Source organism: Protopterus annectens, chromosome 1.part2, assembly GCF_019279795.1.
Source record: "Protopterus annectens isolate FY-2018-M chromosome 1.part2, PAN1.0, whole genome shotgun sequence".
In the NCBI taxonomy this organism is placed as follows: domain Eukaryota; kingdom Metazoa; phylum Chordata; order Ceratodontiformes; family Protopteridae; genus Protopterus; species Protopterus annectens.
The window spans coordinates 842,692,796-842,716,923 of NC_056727.1; positions in this window are offsets into that span (position 1 = coordinate 842,692,796).

Below are 24,128 nucleotides of genomic sequence, written 5' to 3' on the forward strand. Positions count from 1 at the left end.
GTAGGCGAGCCCTGTGGCGGACACGCCCCCAGAAGAGGAAAAGTGCCCAAAGTAAACACCCACGACAGAGTCCACGGAAATGTGAATAAACACAACACAACACATGCCCCCACAGACTATGAACAGAAAACATATAAATAAACATGTTATATATTTTTTTAAAATTGCAAAAATGTTTAACCGTGAGTGCACTCGTTTGCGCGGGCGTGCCCGTAGCGCAGCTACAGTTAGCAGTCAGTGGGAAAGCATATATGAACTAAATATGCAAAGTAAGCCAGAAAGCAATAGCGTAGCGGTAGAGATGTTGGCTGAAGAGCAGGCATTCATGGTTCGAGCCCCCACAACACCAATTTTTATTTTTAGCAAAATAAGCACGAAACAAGTCCCTGACAAATATGTACACATAAAACCACATTTTATGTAAAATGTAATGAACTAGCCCATTTATATTGAAGAAATGTGAGGTAACAAAAGAATAAAAAATGCCAGATGTGCCCACAGCTGAGCTACAGTTTATCAGGGTGAGTGCATCTGCCAGTACGTGAGCAGTGGTTTAACTGGTGCAAAATGAGTGCCTGTAGCTGAGCAGTGGTTTAACACGCTGAATTTAAGTGCCCCTAGCTCAGCTGAGCGTAATATGCGTGCCGATAGCCAAATGAGGCTTAAACCAGCGTACCCCGTTTGCGCGGAGCTGTGCACCGCGCAAACAAGCTAACCGACGGGCAACATTGAGCAAGCAGTAACAAAACTGCCTTTACACAGACACATCCCTCAGCATGTCTAGACAGTCATGAAAAATAAAAAGCAGTGGCCAGGTTTGAACCCAGGATACTATACACCATAGTCAAGGTACCAAACCACTAAGCCATGACAGCAGTACCAAGAAATGCAATAATAGCTAATATATAGGAATGAATACAAACTGGAGCATGACAATGCAGGTTTACTGAAGTTGATACAATTCCAAAATGGCCAATCACAGATATGTGGGGGAAAAACAGACTATATAAGCTCCATAGGTGGGAATACACAGCATAAACGATTGTAGAACTGAACTGCAGGCAGAATGACAGGAGTAGGAGAGGGTAGTTGCTTTCGAGCACAGAGGTGGGGCGTTGAAGAGTCCAGGTACATGGTCTGGCTCTTAGTCCACAATCATGAGGCCCAACTCATGCAGGGCCAGGTCCTCTGGGGAGCATACAGGGCTGAGGCGTGGGACCGGTTGGCTCATGATCTCACCAGTGCCACAGGGATCTCAAGGACTGGTGAGCAGGTCCGTCACCACCATGCGGACCTGAAGAGACGCAAGCAGGACCAACTGAACCTTGATCCAGGAGGCCCGGCAAACCCAACGCCCCACTACTGAGTAAGTTACATTTAATTATGTATGTAAGAAATTAAACTAGCTGATATTATGGAGATGTGTATTCCAATATTACTTCATTTATATTACAGCTGCAGGTGTCCATTCTGTGAACCGCAGAGCCTATGGCGATAGGCTGGTACGGTTGCGCCACCAGGCAGGTCAGTAATCCACTACCAGTAACTGTAAAGAAATATAAAAGTATGACAGTCAGCAAAAGAGTGCAGTGTAGTCACTAAGGAATAAAATGTGCAAGTAGCAGTGTGAAAGTGTCTGCAAGTATTGCTTGATTACAAAAGTGTGTTTCAGCCTGTAAGTTAAACCGAAAAATGAAAATGTCTGACATAAATTCTGAAATAAAAATGCCCCACCTGTAAGAAAATAGTACACAACCTGCAGCAGGCTGAAAAGTATAGCTGCAGAAGATGATGAAATCACATGTGTGAAATATATCCCTGTTGAAATACCGAAACATGACAGAAGTGAGACTGCTGGAAAGGATTGTAATAACTACAGGTAAAACATGTCAATAAAGCCTAGAAGTAAGTACCATCTTGAATAGTAAAATGAAAGCAAGTGAGAGAGTGTGAGAAAGTGTCATGAATCCAGCAGTACAGTAGTAATAACCCCTGAATAAAGTATACTGCAGTCAAGACAGAATGAAATGCATGTGAGAATCAAAACCAAACAGGGAAATCTGTTCAAAGTGTTGCTGCATCTGGAATGTATCCCAAAATCTGGATATGTTGCTCTCAGTCTGCAATATGCAGATAGGATGATTGTCTGATATACCAAACATCCACACTTGTCTACAGCTATATAAAGCAAATGTAGCAGGATGATGTAGCTGAACAAAGCTAGATATGAAAGTGTATGAAGAACAATAAAATGTATATTGATGTTGCAGTAACAGTCCTATCACCAAGTTGAAATAGTTATCATATAGGAAACTGTAGTTAGAACAGTAGTGTGTATATATATCTGTAGCTATTAGAAATGTACAGCATATGTATTGGTATTTGAAGGTGTTAATATTATTTTCTTCACCCCACCCTATAACCACATATAACCCATTCCACGTGAAAATGGTATGTGCAATCACTATTAACACCCCTGGACGTTTGTCCTGTTGGGTCATATATATTTGCATGTCCGTTGATGCATCTGCCCTGTTCATACATCCAAACCTGATGGCCTGTTGCCATCAATTAACCCTGCATGTTGTTGGACTGTGTATTGCTGTTCAAATTATGCATGTGTTATGCACGCTGTTCAATGGTGTGAATATCTGGGTGTTTGGTTAATGGGAATACTAATGCATGCTGTTACAACTAATTGTGAATGGTATTATATGTCACTAACCCAAACTGTCATGACATAATGCAAAACATAGGACTACAGGGAAGGCGGGTTCCAGCGGACCCACCTCTCCCAGCTCAGCTGGCGAGTGCACCTGGCACTAGTGCCGAGCCCAGACCCTCCTCCGGTGGCCCTGTGCCACCTGAGGGTGGAAGCGCTGCAGGATGGGGCTCGCCCCATCTGCAAGTGTGGCCGGAGGAGAACCACCACTCACCCTCCATAGCGTCCGGACTGTGGTGCATAGGGAGATTCGGGACTCTGTTCTCGAGCCCCTATGCCAGCTTGAGGCACGGGTGGCACAACTAACGGGCATGCCTGTTGCCCGGCCTACACAGCCCCCAGCACAGCCCCGTCCTGGGCAGTGAAGGAACAGTGGCAACTGCCTATGGGTGGAGATATCAGTTCCACTGTTGCCATCTGTGGGCTCATGGGCTCTGGATATCCAAACCTCCATCCCCGCCAATTGTGTAACCCCCCACACGTGTCATACACCACCCCTGTATGCGTCTTGTTTGTTTTGTCTGTTTACCTACCCAACCTACCTCCCCAGCTGTACCGACTTCCTTCACCTGACATACCACTCTCACCTGAAAAAAAGAAAAAAAAAAGGAGCACTCTGTACCCACAAAAAAATTACGCCCCATACATAGCTGCCCATTCCGCACACATGTCTGCTGGACATGGAATCTATCAATTACAATTGGCTGTACAACAAGTATTATTGTTGTCCTGACACCTCTCTCAGGGGTGGAAGGTTTCAAATGTCACACCAAATTACATACATATGCACAGCTATTGCTGATGAAGAAATGGGCAGCTATGGGCTTTACCTACAGCAAATCCCAAGCTTGTTTCCCTACTGTCTTACCCTCTTTGTGACCCCTTTTTCACCACTTTCCTGTCTCCCCATTTTAATTTCTTTCAAAGAAAATAGCGGTGTGCAAGAGTAAGCACTGTTAAGAGGTTGTAAGCGGTGTGCAGAGCTTGGCGCTGAGCTAAACACCAGTGTGCATGCGTGAGCTCCGCTCAAACCAGCGCTAACCCGGTTACAACTGCTTAAAAGTGCCTTAGTCACTTTGATTGACAGGTCCTGTACTCAGTTCAAAAGCAAAATAAAATCCAATGTCAGTCCCGAACCCAGGACCTTGGAAACACTAGTCTGTATGACCTACCACTAAGCAATGACTCTTATACAAGAACATTGTGCTAAAATAAATATAACATGTAATAGTAGGGATGAATGTAAAGGGAATATAGGATGTGTAGTTCCCAAAGCATGTCATGTAGAATTACTGTCAAAACTACTGGATTCCCACAATAGTACTGTGTGAACACAAACAGCCATGCTAGTTGGTAGCTTGTAGGTAATAATGTCAGTTAAAGTACATATATAAATGTATGTATATGTACATATATATATATAAATATATATCTATATATAGTTGTAGGAGTCATTGTGCATACACACTTACTACAGGGAACATGAGAGAGGAATGGAGAAATGTGAATCTACAACACAGCCTGAATCATGAGAGAGATACTAACCTTTACACTCACAGAACACTGTCCACAGCATACCAGTATGGTCCCAGCCCTTACAATCTGAAAGGGCAACGCCTATCCCACATACCCTTTTATAGCACTGACCTGAAATCACAGTGAGAACTGCAATCAGTACACAACTGGCTGTATGCAATTAGCAAATGCTGGCTTATAATTGGTGCAGAGGCCATCACATGGACCTATGCAGATACCTACAAAAGCATCCAGTACTAACACTCCACACATGCAATACATTCATTGCACTGTCTGGAAGCAGACAGAGGGAGAGAGAAAAGTGAGAGAGAGAGAGAGAACAAAAAAAAAAAAATTATACACTGTGACTCTGTAACCCTAAGCTGTCAGCAGTGACAGTAGCAGCAGCAAGCAGAAGCAGTGGTAATGCAACCAGCTGCGACAAACACAGGTAATGCAAAGTAGCAGGTTAATAGTGTGCATACTGTGGACCCTCCAAATGTGTCATAGGTCTGTATCTATAGGTATGTCCATGTGATATGTTGTGTGTATTTAGTTCCACCAAAAGGGATGACCATACATTACATGTCAATCAGTCTTAGGCCATGATCCTGGCAGCAGTTGTCTGTGCGTTGCCCCAGCAATGGCTGTAGTGACTGCTTTGAAAGGTCAGCCAGGTTCAAAAGGCAGGATCAGCCCATCACAAAGGCACACTGGCTGGGAACAAGTGTCTGCAGGTACCCGATATCACTGCATATGCATCCCATACTGCATAATTCCATAGCTTAGCAGACCAGGCCAGTTATGCATATGATGTGGTAGTTCCCAGGGTCAGACGAGGTGCCTCCTTAGTGGTGTGGGACCACTGTCACTGTATGCCTCTGTCCAGGTACATATCCTGTACGGCCAAGATAAATTATCAGTGTTATATGCGGTTGTATGTCCTCTCGGAGTGCAGGTAGCACACATCCAGGATACCATGAGGTCACAGTGATGCTGTGTGTTCTGCTCTGCTGAGGGCGGCCCTCACCTGGACATGTGAGATGATAGGGAGGTTATATACAGCTGTGATAAATATTTCAACTGGTGGGGGAGAAGGAGGGGGGATACGTGCACCGAACCTGTCTGCAAGACTGTTGCCAATATCCGTGTGTTTGGTGAATGTTAAGTAGGTGTGTATTAACACAGAGCATATCTGAGGCATGTGGTCCATATGTGTAACATGACTGAAGAAGGCCTTGTGGTCATCCATAGTGTTTGTGGCCATTTCCCCTCCCAGAGTCAGCCGTGGCCGTTGTTATGACGGACCGTAGCATAGTACCAGTGCTGACCACAGTTGCCTTCCCTTAATGTGAATGTGCTCTGTCCTGCAGTAGCCTCCTGCTATTGTTATACAATCTGCCTCTGTCTGGGGTCCACCGGACAGGATGCCTAACCTTTGTGCATAGGGTCTGGGTTAGAAATGTGTGTGCAAGTTCCATGCAATCTGTGGCATGTCCGTGGTAAGCATTTGCAAAGGGGTCAGCAGTGTGGGTTGTGGCTTCCACTGGCCCAGTGTGCTGCATGGATACCATCTCAGTCCCAGCAAGTGAATAACTGTCTAATCACATACATATCAAAGTAGTCTACTGTGCTGGTGGTGGTGGTGGGATATGTATATCCAGGCCGAGTAACTTCTGTCCACATCACAGTAGTGGATGGTGTCCCACATACAGTACCTTGGGATGAACCCCCAGAGTGAGGTTGTGCATTGGACCTGTCAGTGTGTGCTGACCGATGGGGCATGCTACTATGTTGTGTGGAATGTGGCAGGTATTGTTGCACAGGTGTTGGCTGAGCACTGATATCTGGCCATGTACCTGTGTATCCACCACAACACACACACATGCAACATATGGGAGTAGTAGTATATCACTATACATGAGTATCATGTATAGTATGTGTGCCATATATTGCTGACATAGTCTGCTGATATCCTGTTTGTGTTCTCTTCCAGGGAGATGGCACATCAGCGTAATCCCGCCTACTCTGTAGCAGAAGACGAGGAGATCCACCAGAGCCTGGTGCGGGAGTATGACATCCTGTTTTCCCGCACCCGTCAGAATCAGCAGGAGAGGGCTGCACTGTGGCAAGACCTCGTCCGTAGGGTAAATGATATTGGCACGCATAACAGGACATACGAGCAGGTACAACATCACTGCAGTGATTTAATCCGAAGTGTCCATCAGCGTGCATCAGATATCCACAGGCAACAGGTTGCCACAAGAGGTGGGGTGGCCACACATCCCCCCTCACCAGACTGGAGGGGCTACTCCTAAGTGTTGTGGCTACAGCCCCGGAACAGCAACAGCAGTACACCTGCATTATGATGGAGGCTGGTTCCACACAGCAGCACGACATGTAGCGTGCAGGTAATATGCCATATGTACACTTGACTGTTCTGTACACTGTATCATATGCAATATCAATGGCACAGTTGTGCCCACTGACATTAATCTCATCATTTCTGCAGGTCCCTCCGGGGTTACAGCAAGGCAGGCCATCCATGCTGGTGAGTGTGTTTAACATAACCTATAATAGTCCTGATAATGCTAGTAACAGTAGTGTAACTCAGTAGTGCTCTGTGTGTATACTGCGGGGTGTGCATGTGTGCATGTGTGCAGGTGTGCCTGTGCCCATGTGTACATGTGTGCATGTGTGCATGTGTGCATGTGTGCAGGTGTGCCTGTGTCCACGTGTGCATGTGTGCATGTGCCTGTGTCCACGTGCATGTGTGCATGTGTGCATGTGTGCCTGTGTCCACGTGTGCATGTGTGCATGTGTGCATGTGTGCATGGGTACATGTGACCACATGTGCATGTGTGCATGTGTCCATGTGTGCATGTGACCACGTGTGCATGTGTGCATGTGTGCATGTGTCCACGTGTGCATGTGTGCATGTGTCCACATGTGCATGTGTCCACGTGTGCATGTCTGCATGTGTGCATGTCTGCATGTGTGCATGTGTGCATGTGTGCATGTGTGCCTGTGTGCATGTGTCCACGTGTGCATGTCTGCATGTGTGCATGTGTCCATGTGTGCATGTGTGCCTGTGTGCATGTGTGCATTTGTGCATGTGTGTAGAAGTGCATCACTGGTAACAATGTCTGGAGACTGTAAACTGTGTTTCCTGTCTTCCTCCCACAGGTTCTGGTGCTGCTCTGGTGACCTGTAGCAGGGAACCTGAATCTTGTGCCACGGGTACTGGTAATGATGATATTTGTGTAATGGTACAGGAAGGTGTGTCAGGGTTCGCCATTGGTCAGCCAATTGACAGTACACAGCTGTCAACCCCATCATTGCGCACAGTCATCCTGCCAGTACATCCTTTGTCACCATTGTCCCTAGGTGATGGACAGGATACAGTGGGCATAGACCAGGGTAATGTGGTACCTGTGGCACATGCGTCCCCACACAGCAGCCATGGGCAGGGTCCTCCGATGGTACCACACAGACAGTTGCCCATGGGTTCTCGTGGGAGCATCCGTGGGTGTACTGCCTCTGGCTGATGTGCCCAAAGAGGTCTGTCAACCTCAGCTATGTTTCGGACTGTCATGCAGGCACAGTCGCGTATGGAAAGGTACACCAGACAGGGTATGAGGGAGCTGAGAGCATGTCGCACAGCCATGACAGACAGTATGCGTGACATTGCGGATGCTATCCGTAATTTCACCGATGTCATAGACAGACGTTGTGGGGACATATTACAGCAGTTCCACAACCAGATGTCCATGAGCCAGGGCAATGGTGGGCGTTTGCGGTGTCAACGTGGCCACATGCCGGCAACAGCATCAGCTGGCAGTCGGCGCGGACGACAACAGGCTTGTGCATGCCCCCATAGTGCCAGCAGCAGCCCCAGCAATGCTGGGTCTGTGCTGTCATCGGAACGCCCCAGGAAACCATGTGCACGTGGCTCTGGACAGTCCCAACAGGGACCTGTGTCCAGTCAACACACTCCCGCTTCTGATGACAGTACCCAGTCTGGCTTAGTACTGGATACAGTCCGTAGCACCCCTGCCAGGCACAGGTACCGTGTCCGTGCCCACAGACACTGATCTGTATGACCTGCCAGGTGCAGTCTGTGGCTGTCCACAAACCCCTGTATATGGCAGCCATGAGGTGGAACTGTGTGCGTGCATACACACATGCAAAATGTTAACACCTAGGGTGACCACATACATGCACACACTGCACCAACACTGCCCCACCCTGTACTGCTGCCCCTCACCAACACACATACATGTCAATTGGTGGTATCAGTGGCTGACTCAGGCATACCTAATCCACACCCTGTGCATATGATGACACTATGCCTCCTCCTGCAATCTCCAACATCATTGCAGGAACAGGTAAACACGTTGCTGATGCACAGGGTGACTACATAGAAGTGTATTAGTAGTATCATGTTGGTAACAGTACAGTGTGCTTCTATGACTGTGTGTATATCCCAGCATGCCTGCTGCAGTAACTGTATGAATGTCCTGAATTGTTATCTGCACCCATAGTACATACCAAAGTGTAACAGCTGAACATAATTGCATGCCGGTGGTACGGTTGTCAACAGACAGCCGCATACATGGGTAGCACAGGGGGAAAGCTAATGCAAGTAGTGATATGCAATGGTGGACATGTACAGTAATGGTGTCAAGTTGCCCACAACGACTATGCAATGTGGATGTTCGCACATGTAGATATGTGTGCAGTACCAATGTAATCCAAATCACAAATAACTATGACATAATATCAGTTCTACCATGGGCATCTGCGCTGTGTATTCCTGGGTACATGTTGATAGTGCCTACATATTTGCATTGTTACTTACTGTTATTGTTACCCTTCTTTGTTGTACAATGCACTACTTTCAGCCCTGTTTACTGTAGCTTTGTTTGGATGCATGATCGCTAGGGGTCCCTGGAACACTGCTTACACCTGCAATGCAGAGTTACAGTGCTGCTGTAGACTCCTAGTGACATCTGCATAGCGTACGATACGTATGTCAACTTTACACATGACAGAACGTCACTGTCTGTCCTGTATGCATGTACGTTGCCTGTGACACATTGCACATGTCTTACCTGGCATTTACCCACGTGTGCAGTCATATATGCCAGTGCTATGAAACAGTAGCGGTACACCCACACATACACACCTTCAGTATGTTGTTCCCCATTGGCCCTATGTGTTGGTACTCACCATGGCAATCACACTACTAGGGTAGCATGTGCAAAGGTAACCTGTGAATCACCTCTATGGTCCAGTTGTGCTTTATGTGAGTCATGTCAGACTTAAAAGTTCTCAATTGTATTTATTACTGCTTGGTGTAACTCATTCTAAGCCTTTTAGTTTAAACACTTGGGCTTTAGACCAGTTGTTTTACATTGAGAGGGTTTGTGGTCTGCACTGTAGTGGCAGAACAGGTAGCTTACATCATTCTAAGTTGGGAACTGCTGATTGAGGGCTCAGTGTCTGTCATTCTAAAAGTATATTAATTCTGGTTTAAGCACTTGGGCTTTCAGGCCAGTTATTTTACATTAAGAGGGTTCGTGGTCTGCACTCTTGTGGGAGGAGAGGCTGGACTCTGCCCCTCTGAGCTGGGAATTTCTGGTTGAAGGCTTATAGTGCCTGCATATCTGAATTGCTTCTTACTGAAATTGGTACACCTTGTTTGCTGTAGCATAGACTAGATCCAGGCCTGCTGAATCTAGCTTTGTTTTTATAACTTGAGCACTAATCCAGGCATTATTTAAAGTATTCAGTTGTATTTATTACTGCTTGGTAGTAACTTGGTTAAAGTGTAGCTATCATTCTAAGTCTTTTGGATTAAGCACTTGGGCTTCAGACCAGTTGTTCTACATTAGGAAGGTTTGTGGCATGCACTGTGGTGGCAGGACAGGTAACTTTCATCCTTCTAAGTTGGGAACTGCTGATTGAGAGCTCAGTGTCTGTTATTCTTAAAGTGTATTAGTTCTGGTTTAAGCACTTGGGCTTCAGGCCAGTTATTTTACATTAAGAAGTTTCGTGGTCTGCACTCTTGTGGGAGGAGAGGCTGGACTCTGCCCTTCTGAACTGGGAATTTCTGGTTAAAGGTTTATAGTGCCTGAATATTTGAACTGTATCTTACTGAAATTGGTACACCTTGTTTGCTGTAGCATAGACTAGATCCAGGCCTGCTGAATCTAGCTTTGTTTGTATGCTTATTTCCCTGGAACGCTAATTCCACCTAAAACATGGCTTCTCAGCGCTTCTGTGGATCCCTAGTGATATCTGCATTGCTTACTGTACTTATTTCCTTGCTTCGCTTGAAAGAAAGTTACTGTTTGTCGTTTTTGCATTTAAGTTACCTGTAACACATTGCACTTGTTACCTGGCACTTGCTCACTAAAGCAATTATAAGTCAGCACTAAAAATTAAAATCACTACACCCTCACTCCCCATTGGCCCTTGTTTTCAATTATAAAGGAATTCCCAATATTATTCTAGCATGTCCAAAGGTCAGTTGTCAATCTCCGCTCTGGTCCAGCTGGTGAATATGGGAATCTTGAGGCAATGTTACAACTGCCTCATGTACACAGACAACCCTCTCCTCCTCCCAACAAATTCCAACACATGTGAGAGATGCAAACATATAGCCAAACTGGAGGCTAAGCTCTCACAACTCAGTACTGGCATAACCAGTCAGGAGGAGAAGGAAACCACACTCACTAAAATTCCAGTCTCACATAGACCTACCACGACAGCAAACCAAACACATAATCACACAAAAACATACTCGGAGGCTCTAAATAAAGATCTGCCTAAGCAGCAGAGACCTCTAAAGCAGACAACCAAGCAACCGCTACCCCAAAACAAAACACGTGCAACACATATCTCACAAAGCCAGTGTGCTGAACAGTCACAGCCCTTAAGGCTAAACAACACACCTGATACACTTGTAATAGGTGACTCTATCGTCAGTCACACTGACGTCCCGCTCACCAGGCTGAACAAGGAGAAGGTCATGGTGAGCAGCCTGTCTGGCGCTAGGATCCGCCACATAACACAAGCACTCAGGTCACTCCAAGGCAAGTACAAATATGACTCAGTCATTGTCCATGCTGGTGTGAATGACCTGAGACATACCTCCCTGGACTACATGAAAAGAGACATAGAGGAGCTCTCTGAGCATGTAGCCCAGGCTGGTATGACCCTGACCTTGAGTAGCATCTTACCCTCACCAAGAATGATGCCACAATATGAAGACAAGATGATCAATTTCAACAATTGGCTTAAGTATTGGTGTCATTCAAAGGGAATTCAATGCCTGTCAGCTTGGGATGATATGCACGACAAGCCACAATGCTTTGCTAGGGACGGCTTGCACCTGTCACCCCTGGGCTTTTGGATATTGGCAAAGGCTCTTGCTACCCCCATAGTGCCTTTTTTAGGCAAGGCTCAAAAGACAAACCCACCTCCATAGGTATCACAAGGGATAAGAAACTAAGAGTAATGCTACTCAACACCAGAAGTCTAAACCTCAAGATGCATGCACTCGAAACTCTCCTTAGCATGGAGAACATCGATATCTGTGCAGTAACAGAAACCTGGTTCAGGACTCCTGAGAGCACCCCAGCACTACCAGGTTATACCTCATACCATGCTTTTCGGCCCCAAAACTTGGACCGAACCACAAATATCAATATTCATCAAAGATACCCACACCTCCAGGTTGGTGGCAAAGCACGAAGCATCAGAGACTATCCATGTGCAACTAACAGTGGGTAAAACTGCCTTCCAGTTTATAGCCTGCTATAGACCACCCTCCCAAACCCAGGAACCCCACTCGGCCTTCCTGAGAACACTGGAAAATATGAAGGTCTCTCCGAACACCATTATATTGGGCGACTTCAACTACCCAAACATAGATTGGGAGCATTACTCTAGCTCCAACACCCTTGCCCAAAGGTTCCTAGAATTCATAAACTCAAATGCTATGGAACAACTTGTTACCACTCCCACAAGAGGGCAAAACATACTGGACCTGATCATCACCAACATGGGGACTCTATGCTCCAGACCAGAAGTGTATCCCTCACTGGTAAGATCAGACCATAAACTGATCTCACTGGATATTCACATCCGACCCCACCCCTGCCCAGAAAACCACAGTGAAAAACTTCTAAAGCAAATTTCACACTCCTCAAAACTGAGGTGGAATCCTTCAAAGCCCCGGGCCTGTGGAAAATACGGCCCAGACCACAGAATCCTTTATAAATGCATTCTATGAACACCTTCAGGAATGCATGGATCATGCAATCCCAAATAAAACCAAGACCCAATCCTCCAAAGGCAGACGACCTGTCTGGTGGACCCCAGCCATATACAAACTATGCAACAGAAGGAGGAAGCTACTACATGATAGAGCAAAATCCCAAAAAGGGAAGGCATCTCTGATCAGTATTAGCAAAAAACTAAGGGCACTCATGAAATCGTCAAAGGCTAGCTTCGAGAGAAAAATTGCACAGGATACTAAGGATAATCACAAGGCTTTCTTTAGTTATGTTAGGAACCTGGGTGGGAATTCCCAGATATGCTCAGAATTAGTCCAAAATGACAAAAAATACACCGAACCCACAGACATTGCCAACATCCTAGCTGACAGGTTCAGCGCAAACTTCTCCCCTCCCTACCAAAGGGCAAATATCTATCCCAGCAGAGTGCTGCCCCTGACATCTCATATGCTCAGGTGGGAGCCGCCTCTCCAAAGCAAAAACACAGCATCAATGGGACCAGACGGTGTCCCAGGCTGCGTCCTACATGAACTCCAAGAAGAGCTAAACCCAAACATAAAACTACTGTTCAATCTCAGCCTTACTACAGGATATGTACCCATAGAGTGGCGTACAGCAACAGTGGTCCCTCTCCACAAAGGTGGTGCCTCAACGGACCCTGGAAACTATCGACCCATAAGCCTGACTAGCTTGGTCTGCAAAGCTATGGAAAGGATCATCATGGACCTCATAAATAAAGATATTGGGGACCTACAGACACTGGATCCTACCCAGTTCGGCTTTGTTAAGGGCAGATCCTGCCTCGTAAACCTGGTTGACTTCTTTGAAACAGTCACCAAGGCCATTGATGAAGGGAAGGTGGTCCACACAGCCTATCTGGACCTCGCAAAAGCCTTCGATACAATACCCCACTCGGGCATTATAGATAAGCTCACCAGCTTAAATATAAACCCCTATGTCACTAGATGGGTTGCAAACTGGCTCAAGGACAGAACCCACATGGTTAGAATTGCTGGAGCCATGTCAGACTCCAAACCAGTTACAAGTGGCGTCCCACAAGGCTCAGTCCTGGGACCTCTCTTGTTTGGTATATATTTCTCGGAGGTACAGGCCAACACGGAAGGACTGTGGCTGACCAAGTTCGCAGATGACTGCAAACTGGGCTCCATAATTGACTCTCCAGCCGACACAAGCATCCTCCAAAAGGGCCTCATAGAAACAGACAACTGGTGCCAGAGCCATGGCCTCAAGCTAAACGCCAAAAGTGTATAGTCATCCCTTTGGCAAAACAAAGTGCCCACAAATTACCACATAGGTGGTAATCCATTAAGTACAGAAGAAGTAATTAGGGACCTGGGGACCCAAGTTGATAGCAATCTCTCATTTGACAACCACGTGGCCAAAGTGGTTAGAAAAACATTTTATATACCCCACCTAATCATGAAGGGATTCACATCTAGATTAGGGGAGGTCATCGTGCCTCTTTACTCATCCCTCATCAGGCCCATAATCGAGTACAATGCCCCTTTTGGGATGTACCTTACCAAACACCTGCAGCAACTGGAAAGACCCCAAAAGTACCTTACCAAGAGGATCAAAGGGCTCAAACAGATGCCATATGCTGCCCGGTTAAAGAAACTCCAGCTCTACTCAGTGGCATACCGCCTGCTCAGAGGTGACCTGTGCCTGACGTGATAAGGCCATGTCCAACCCGAATTAAGGGACATGCTGCACCTCAAAAATTCAAATCCCATCGAGCTACACGCCGAGAGACTTGAACCTCAGCACTGAAATAAATAGGACATGCTGGAGGGACAGATTCATAACCCAGAGGCTCCCTTCACTCTGGAATAAAATCCCAGTCCAGGTTAGGCAGAGTCCCTCATTGATTCTCTTCAAGAGGAGTCTTGATGAGTGGATGGGAGATCATAGGTTTACCCCGGGTATCACTTCTGTGTCACTGTTAGACAGAGGCACAGTATACTAACCTCGAAAAAGGGCATAGCAAAATTAATTTAAAATGGGTGGCGAAAGCCAAACACATTCTGGCTAGGCTTATAAATGCCCTAGGGCAGATAGCCTAGTATGAACCTATGAACCTATGAACCTATGTGGCAATGTCACAGCTGCCACATGTATGCAGTCAGCCATCACCCTTGGCCAGGAACGTACAACACATGTGTGGGATGCCACCACACAGCCAGTCTGGGGACTGGGCTCTCTGAACCCAGTAATGCCATACCCTGTCAGGTGGCATGTCATATATACTACATCCTGGACAAACTTCAACCCCAATCCCTGCTGCTAGTATTGATAAAATCCCTGAAGATGTTTCTGATTGTTTTGACCAATTCTTTACTGAGACATTTCAAGCCCTAGCTAGCCATCTACCTCCTAGCTCCCCTGGTCCTGAAAGTAGCACCCCTAGAAACCTACTTGCGTTCAGCTGCCAACCAGTCACCACTTCACTTCTCCGTACCTTGATTGAAACACTGAAACCCACTACACTTTCTGCTGATCAACTCCCTGCCGAGTACCTATCAAAATCAGATTATGCTATTGCTTACCCCGTCTCAAAAGTAATCAAACGAACCATGGTAGAATCTAAATTTCCCACCATCTGGAAAATATCCTATGTATTCCCACTTCACAAAGGAGGCAGCTGTACTGAATTCTCCAATTATAGGCCAATAGCTATACTATCTCCACTTGCAAAGATTATGGAAACGTTATTCATAGACAATTCATGCACCACCTAATCCAAAATCGCCTTATGGCAGACACTCAGCATGGCTTCCGTCCTCATCACAGCACTACTTCAGGCCTCCTAGCCTTTACTAACACCATAAACCATACTTGCAACACTAATTATATATCCTCAGCCCTCTTTTTGGATCTTTCCAAGGCATACAATATGGTTGATCACCAACTTGTAATCCACACCCTGCAAACATTCTGTCTAGATACTGGAGCCTTCCAATGGTTTCAATCCTACCTGCATGGTCGACAGCAGGCTGGCCTCTGGCAGAACAAACTCTCTAACCCTCTACCTAACACCCTCAGAGTACCACAATGCTCTATACTAGGGCCCTTGCTGTTCTCCATCTTCATTAACGACCTTTATACTGTCATCCCAAAAGTCAGCTGTATCCAATATGCTGAAGACTCTACTCTGATCTGCTCAGCCACATCTCCAGTAGAGTTATGGTCAGCTACCCAAACCACCTTTAATACAATAGAAAACTGGCTTTCTGAACATCGTCTGATTCTAAATCCCATATAAACTAAACTGCTGTTATTCCACCAACACGTAGGTCTACCGCTTTCACCTTTACCATAACATCAACTGATGGCACAATAATCTCCCCTGACCCATCTACTAAACTATTAGGTGTCATCATAGACAATAATCTCAAATGTGACCTACATGTTAACCAAATTATCAAAGCCATCAATAAAAAACTAGGGTCACTTTACAGAATAAAAGCCTTCCTAGCCCCTCCAGCTAAAGGTGCCATAGCTCGCTCACACCTTCTTTCAACGCTTCTGTATGCATCCCCTCTACTCTCGAATATGAACAAGACTGTCCTTAACAAACACTCAATTTGCTACAACCACATTGCCAGGTTTGCCACTGGGCTGCCTTTTAGGACACATCATTGCATCAATCTAAATCAGCTTGGTTGGCTTGCAATACCCAGCCTAATACAGTATAACCAACTGATTATGGCCTATAAAATCCTCTATAATCCGGACAATACTCCTGCACTTCAAATATTATCACCCCTATAACAATCCTAGACCGCTTCGATCCTCTAACAAACTACTAATTCAGACTAGCAAATTTAATAACACAGCCGGTGATTCTCTCTTTGCAAACTCTGTAAGTAGATCCTGGAACTCACTTCCAGCTGATATTACCTTACTTTCCACCTTAGGTCAATTTAACACTAGACTCAAACAACATTTGTCACTTAACTGGCTATGTCAATGTATCAAGCCTGGCTAACTCGAATGTGTAAAATCTGTTAACTAGTTTACTGTGTAATTTAATTTAATCCTGACTTGTGCTCAGGACTAACATTAGCCTGTGGAACATGTTTAACTTGCTTACTTATGTAATCTCTGTAAATAACCTGTTTGTAATATGTAATGCTGGTATTATGTAATGCTGTATCTGCTTACCCATGTAGCTTTTCTCCCCGGGCCTCCCCTGGAAATGGACATGCATCCAGTCAGACTATCCCGGTCAACAAATGTAGGATAAATAAATAAATAAATAAAATATATTACAGTGACTACAATACAAGTCAGACATTGACACGCACTGACAGCATGCTGAACACACTGGGGCATACGTGGGGACTCAGAATAGCATCCTGCCTGAGCATCACACACCTCCGCAGCTGGCACACACACATATGTTCCGTCAGAACAGAGCACATGCCACACATGGCACACACATCCCCTGTGCCACACACTCACAGCCTGTAGGGCTACACAACACACCTGCTACAGATGTGTCAGGTACCTGTCTTGGGTGCTGCACTGGGGTCCTGCTCAACAGGCTGTATCTGGTGAAGGTCACAGTGATATGCCTCAGGGGCACTATGGTCCACCACAGAACACATGCATACAGGTCAGTCAGAGGCATGGACACATATGACTCACTCATTGACCATGCCAGTATGGCTGACCTGAGACATACCTCCCTGGACTACATGATAGGGTACATAGAATGGATCTCTCAGCATGTGGCACAGGCCAGTATGAGCCTGATCTTGGTTGCCAACATACCCTCACCAGGTATGCTACCACTATATGTGGGAAGGGTGTTGTATGTCTACATTATGCTCAGTCTCCACTGTCATTCATAGGGTATCCGCTGGCTGTCAACGTGTGCTTACATGCTAGGGAAGCCACAATGATATGCAAGGGTCATCTTGCACGTGACACCCATGGCCCGATGTATAATGGCAAAGCTCCTTGGTACACACATACTGCCTTATGCTGCAGGACATGGTTTACATAGCCACCTCAGTGGGTATCACACAGGTTAGGACACTAACAGTGCTGCTACACAACAACAGCAGTGTACACCGGAAGATGCATGCACCAGACACTGTCCTCAGCACGGTGAACTGCAATGTCTGTGCAGTACCAGATTCCTGATTCATGGCTCACAGGTGTTACCCATCACTGACAGGTTATGCCCCATACCATGCCTGTAGTCCCCTACACATGTAACACACATGGACAGGGGGGTGGTATCCCAAGGTACCACAGATACACACACCTCCAGGTTGTTGGCACAGCACAAAGCATCAGGGCCTATTCATGTGCAGCTAACAGTGTGTCGGACTGCCATCTGGTTCATAGCCTGGCACACACAACCCTCCCATACACAGGAAGACCACCAATCCTCCATAACAACACTGGCAATATGACAGTCTCAAGAACTGTGTTTATATGGCTGGACTGCATCCAGCCAAACATTTTGCATGAGCATTACTGTAGCTACAACACACTAGTTGAAGGGTTCACAGCATGTGGTCACTGAATTGCAGTGGAATGACATGTTACCACTAGCACAACAGGTGGGGACATGCAGCACCTGTACATCGACTACATGTACACTATATGGCCCAGACCAGATGTGTATCCCCTGCTGTAGGTATTTTACCATATACACCCACACTGTATAGAGACATACCACGTGCGGACCCTGCACAGTAAGACACAGTCATATTGGTATACATTGCAAATACCATTTATCCACTTGAGGCATGTGTCAGACATGGTAACTACTGCAGGTCACAGGTATTTATGCGTATGTGTCACACACATACATCATGTGTGCAATGCCATTGCTGGTTTAGGCAATGGCATGCGTTGTTATGTACAAAGACCCACACAAGGTCATACTGTGTGACACAACCACACGTGGCAGTTGTGGGTTACCAAAACATACCTATCTGTACTCTGACAATGGTAATAGACACAGTAGCAGAGCGCACTATTGGCATTACTAGCCAACTAGCCCTGTTTGGCTGTGCTGATAGTGTGGTGACATCCCCTGTGTTTACTGGGGGAATATGCAGCATCTGGTGTATTGTAGTATTTGCCAAAAGGATCTGTCCTCTCACACTTGCATTTACACACACCTTACTACCCCCACACACACACACACACACACACACACACATTTGCCATTTGCAGGATTCATTCCCCTACCTAACTAGGTCACGACACGTGAGAGAGACGCATTAGCAAAATGCACTATTCGGATTTCTAAATAGTTCCTCTTCTCTGGCTGTACTTATAGAGTGCTGACAACATCAGTATTTTGAAAGGGTAATGTGCATCAGGTAGTGTGATCTCCTGACTGCCAAAACTAACATGTTTTTCATACGGAAATGCACACACACAAACTCCCCACATCCAAACACACACACATACCATTTATAGGTTTCAAACTCCTATCTAACTACATTACGACACTTGGGAAAGACGCATTAGCAGAGTGCGTTATTCACATTACTGGAAGGCTTTCCTTCTCCTGCTGTACTTATAGGGTGCTGACATCATCTGTGTTTAGAAAGGGGAATGTGCATCCTGTAGTGTGTTCTCCCAGTTGCCAAAAGGGACATTTCCCTCACACAAAATTGCACACACACTAACCCCCCCTCATCCAAACACACACACTTGCAAGATTCAAACCACTACCTAACTATGTTATGAAACTCGAGACGGACGCAGTGGCAGAGCTCGCTATTCGCATTACTGGGAGGCTTCCCTTCTCCTGCTGTACTTATAGGGTGCTGACATCATCTGTGTTTAGAAAGGGGAATGTGCATCCTGTAGTGTGTTCTCCCAGTTGCCAAAAGGGACATTTCCTTCACACAAAATTACACACACACTAACCCCCCTCATTCAAACACACACACTTGCCATTTGCAGGATTCAAACCACTACCTGACTATGTTATGACACTCAAGACGGATGCATTAGCAGAGCACGCAATTCGCATTACTGGGAGGCTTCCCTTCTCCTGCTTTACTTATAGGGTGCTGACATCATCTGTGTTTAGAAAGAGGAATGTGCATCCTGTAGTGTGTACTCCCAGTTGCCAAAAGGGACATTTCCCTCACACAAAATTGCACACACACTAACCCCCCTCATCCAAACACACACACTTGCCATTTGCAGGATTCAAACCACTACCTAACTATGTTATGACACTCGAGACGGACGCATTAGCAGAGCGCGCTTTTCGCATTACTGGGAGGCTTCCCTTCTCCTGCTGTACTTATAGGGTGCTGACATCATCTGTGTTTAGAAAGGGGAATGTGCATCCTGTAGTGTGTTCTCCCAGTTGCCAAAAGGGACATTTCCCTCACACAAAATTGCACACACACTAACCCCCCCTCATCCAAACACGCACACTTGCAGGATTCAAACCACTATCTAACTATGTTACGACACTCGAGACGGACGCATTAGCAGAGCGCGCTATTTGCATTACTGGGAGGCTTCCCTTCTCCTGCTGTACTTATAGGGTGCTGACATTATCAGTGTTTAGAAAGGGGAATGTGCATCCTGTAGTGTATTCTCCTAGTTGGCAAAAGGGATACTTTTTTCAAACAGTCTTGAACACACACTAACCCCCTCCACACACAGTGAGCATGTACAGGATTCAAACCCCTACCTAACTATGCCATGACACTCGAGACGGATGCATTAGCTGAGCATGCTATTCACATTACTGGGTGGTTTCCCTTCTCCTGCTGTACGTATAGGGTGCTGACATCATCAGTGTTTAGAAAGGGGAATGTGCATCCTGTAGTGTATTCTCCTAGTTGGCAAAAGGGATACTTCTTCCAAACAGTCTTGAACACACACTAATCCCCTCCACACACACTGAGCATGTACAGAATTCAAACCCCTACCTAACTATGTTGTGACACTTGAGACTAACGCATTAGCGGAGCATGCTATTCGCATTACTGGGAGGTTTCCCTTTTCCTGCTCTACTTATAGGGTGCTGACATCATCAGTGTTTAGAAAGGGGAATGTGCATCCTGTAGTGTGTTTTCCCAGTTGCCAAAAGGGACATTTCCCTCTCACACACACACAAACCCCACTCACACACACTGAGCATTTGCAGGATTCGAACCCCTACCTAACTATATTATGACACTTGAGGGAAACGCAATAGCAGAGCGCACTATCTGAATTATGGGGCATTTGTTCTGCACCTGTAGTATTTATAGGGTGCTGACATCTTTATTTCTACAGAGGTATGTACATGTAATACTACCTGTCAGGTGGGGGATAGCATATATGCATTTGCAGCCACCTACGTCAGGGTCAGATATGCACATCGCACTGGCAGGTTATGTTCTATACCATGCTTTGGGACCACAGGACCTGTAACACACAACACAACCAGTCCAGAACACCACACCCACATCCAGGACACACACTTAGCTTCCCTGGGAACAGTGCCAGGATATGCAGGTGTTCACATACACCATTCCAGTTATTAACATCAGGTACAGGCATATTGTGTGTGAGAACTACTCAGGCCTCTACCACTTTACCCTACAGCCACTACAATTTGTGGGTCCATGTGCTATGGCAGAACCACACACCACAGCCACATGGGGGAATACATATTGCACCTGTCCATCTGCAAAGTGGGTACTCACTGTTCCACACCAGAGGTAGACCACCATTGTTGATATCTGACCATACCCACCTTTCCCTGGACATCCATATCCCATTTCCACCCCCAGGCAAGGTTGTCACTGCACACAAACTGTATTTAGCACAAGCAGACTCTACACTTGTGTAGACTGGGGTGGACGACTTCAGAGGACCCCTGCTGGAGGACTATACTGGCCACTCAGTATAATCCTTGACAATTGCATTCTATGAGCATGTGTACGGTTTGCATTGGTCATGATATCCCACATATACCCATGACTTCTCCACAACAAGACACCTGTCAGCTGCACTCCAGCCATATATGCGCCGTACAACAGACAGAGTGACCTAATACATTGCAGAGCTGTAGCCCACAGAAGGAGGACATCTGTGAACAGTTCTGGCACGGCACTTCATTCACACATACTCATTACAACACAATGTTGACAGTGGAATCGTCCAGAGAATGCAGATAGGGTTCCCCTCAGTCTGTTATTGACGGACACCTACTGTCAGAGATCCTCAGCATCCCTCCCACAGCACACACCGACAACATGGCTGTGGCTTAGCACATTTAATCCCTGGGACCTCCACGGTGCCCCTGCTTGACAGAGGCACAGCTCACTAGCCTCACATGTTGCCTTTTGTGACCTAATTTACAGTGGCACAGTAGCCTACTATCCTGGGGATGCAGATGCCAAGCACACTCTGGCTGAGCTGTCATTCCCTAGGGCAACAAGCCTAGTATTGACCTCTACACCCATATGTTAAATTGTTGGATGCACAATATTTGTTGTGCTGTTCTACTGTTTGCAGGACTTTATTTCCATAGCATTCCCTGTTCCTATGACCAACTTGTGTATCTGTGGAAGATGGTTGCATATGACGGCGATCCACTATATCACTTACGTCTCTGTAGTCATTTACTGTGTGCACTGGGCTGATTGCTGTGTTGTGGTTGGTTCCTGGACTGACACGTACAAATACCAGATATGTGTGGCCAACTGCTAAACGGAGATATGGCCTAAGTGTGTGAGCATGCTCAGTTCAGCCTTTCCATGGCATGTTGTCTGACATATGCCTCATTTATCAAAGTGTGCGAGCATGCCCAGTGTGAGCTTTCCATATGTTGCACTCTGAAGTCCACCACATATTTGGGTGTGTGTGAACTTCAACAATATCTCACGTTTATGGTTGTGTGTTGGGTGTCATGTTGTGTACTAACTGGCCAACTGCTTTGTGTCTGCCACAACAGGGATTATACTGTGCCTGCAGGGATTGCATGGGATACTTTGCAGACAGTTCTCAACATACTTTCATAATGACATAACACTGTAGTATCGTATAGTGTACTGGTTCAGTACTTTCACTGTGGTGGACAATATCCTGGGCTTTAGTCCTATGACTGCTTGACATCTTCATAGTGAGCACAACAGACTGTGTAGGGGCCAGTTGTGCACATATGACCATGTTGCAATATGTTCAGATATGGACTACCTACACCAGGCTTGTCCAACATTGCTAGTGTATTCCACAATATGGGTGGACATTGGCAAACACTAGCGATGTTCCCTAGGCCATTTCTGATGCTAGTCACAGGGTGTGTTTGTCCTTCGACACACATTGTAACTGGAGTTTGCCATGACATATGTCATGGTTAGTATACTGTGCCTCCGTCTACCTCTGACATAACAGTGATACCCAGGGTTAGCCTACCATCTCCCATACACTCATCAGGATTCCTCTTGAGGGGTGTTGATATGTGACTTTCTGGCTGACCTGTACCAGGAGTTTACTGAAGAGTGGGGGTGCCTTCTGTGTTATGGATCATTCTGTACAGCTTGTCCTATGTATGTCAGTGCTGGGGTTCAGGTCTCTCATGTGCATAGCTCACTGCCATTCAGATTGTACAAGGTGCAACATGTTCATTCATTCCAGGTTGGACATGGCTTCATACATCAGGCACAGCTTTCCTGTAGCTGGGAAGGATGGGTGTGTGGGGCTGCAGTTTGTTTACTCAGGCAACACATGGCATCTGTTCATGCTCTTTGCTACCCTGGTGGGGTACTGTTGTGGACTTTACAGTTGATGGAGATGTCTGCTGGTATATCCCACAGGGGCTATTGTAGTCAGTTGTGACGCTGATGGAGGATGGCTGCAGAGCCACAGTGAGTTCCCCTTATCTACATCTGCCAACCTTCATGTTTGGGTGGGTATATGGTACATGTTTCTGCGAACACTACAGCCACATGTTTGTCCAGTGCAGGATATTTATCACCTTTTGCACCCAGGTCTCACATTACATGTTAGGTACCTCATGGGTTAACACCTATGTGGTAATTTGTGGGCACTTACTGTATATCCACGGTGGTTGTCTATACACAGTTCTGCAATTAGCTTGCTGACATGGCTATGGCTACAGTTGTCTGTTTGTAGGTGGCCCTTTTGTGGGTTGCTTGTGTCAGCTGAGGGTCGGATATGGTGGGCTGTTTGTACTCCTCTGCATACTTGTTCAGTCACAGTCCTTCCATGTTGGCCTATACCTATGGGACATATATACAGAACGGGGGGGGGGTCAAGACCAGGCCTTGTGGGATGCCACTCATATCCGCTTTGTAGTCTGACATGGATGCGGCATGTCTGACCATGTCAGTTCTGTCCTTGGTCTGGTTTGCAACCCCTCTACTGACATAGGGGTATATATTTAAGCTGCTGAACATATCCATACTGAACTCGTACGGTATTGTCTAGAAGCATGTGCACGGTCCAGCTACGCTGTGTGGACCACATTGACCTCATCAATGACCTTAATGACTGCTTCAAATGGGTCAGACATGTTTAGGGGCAGGTTCTGCAGTTACGACAGACACACTGTG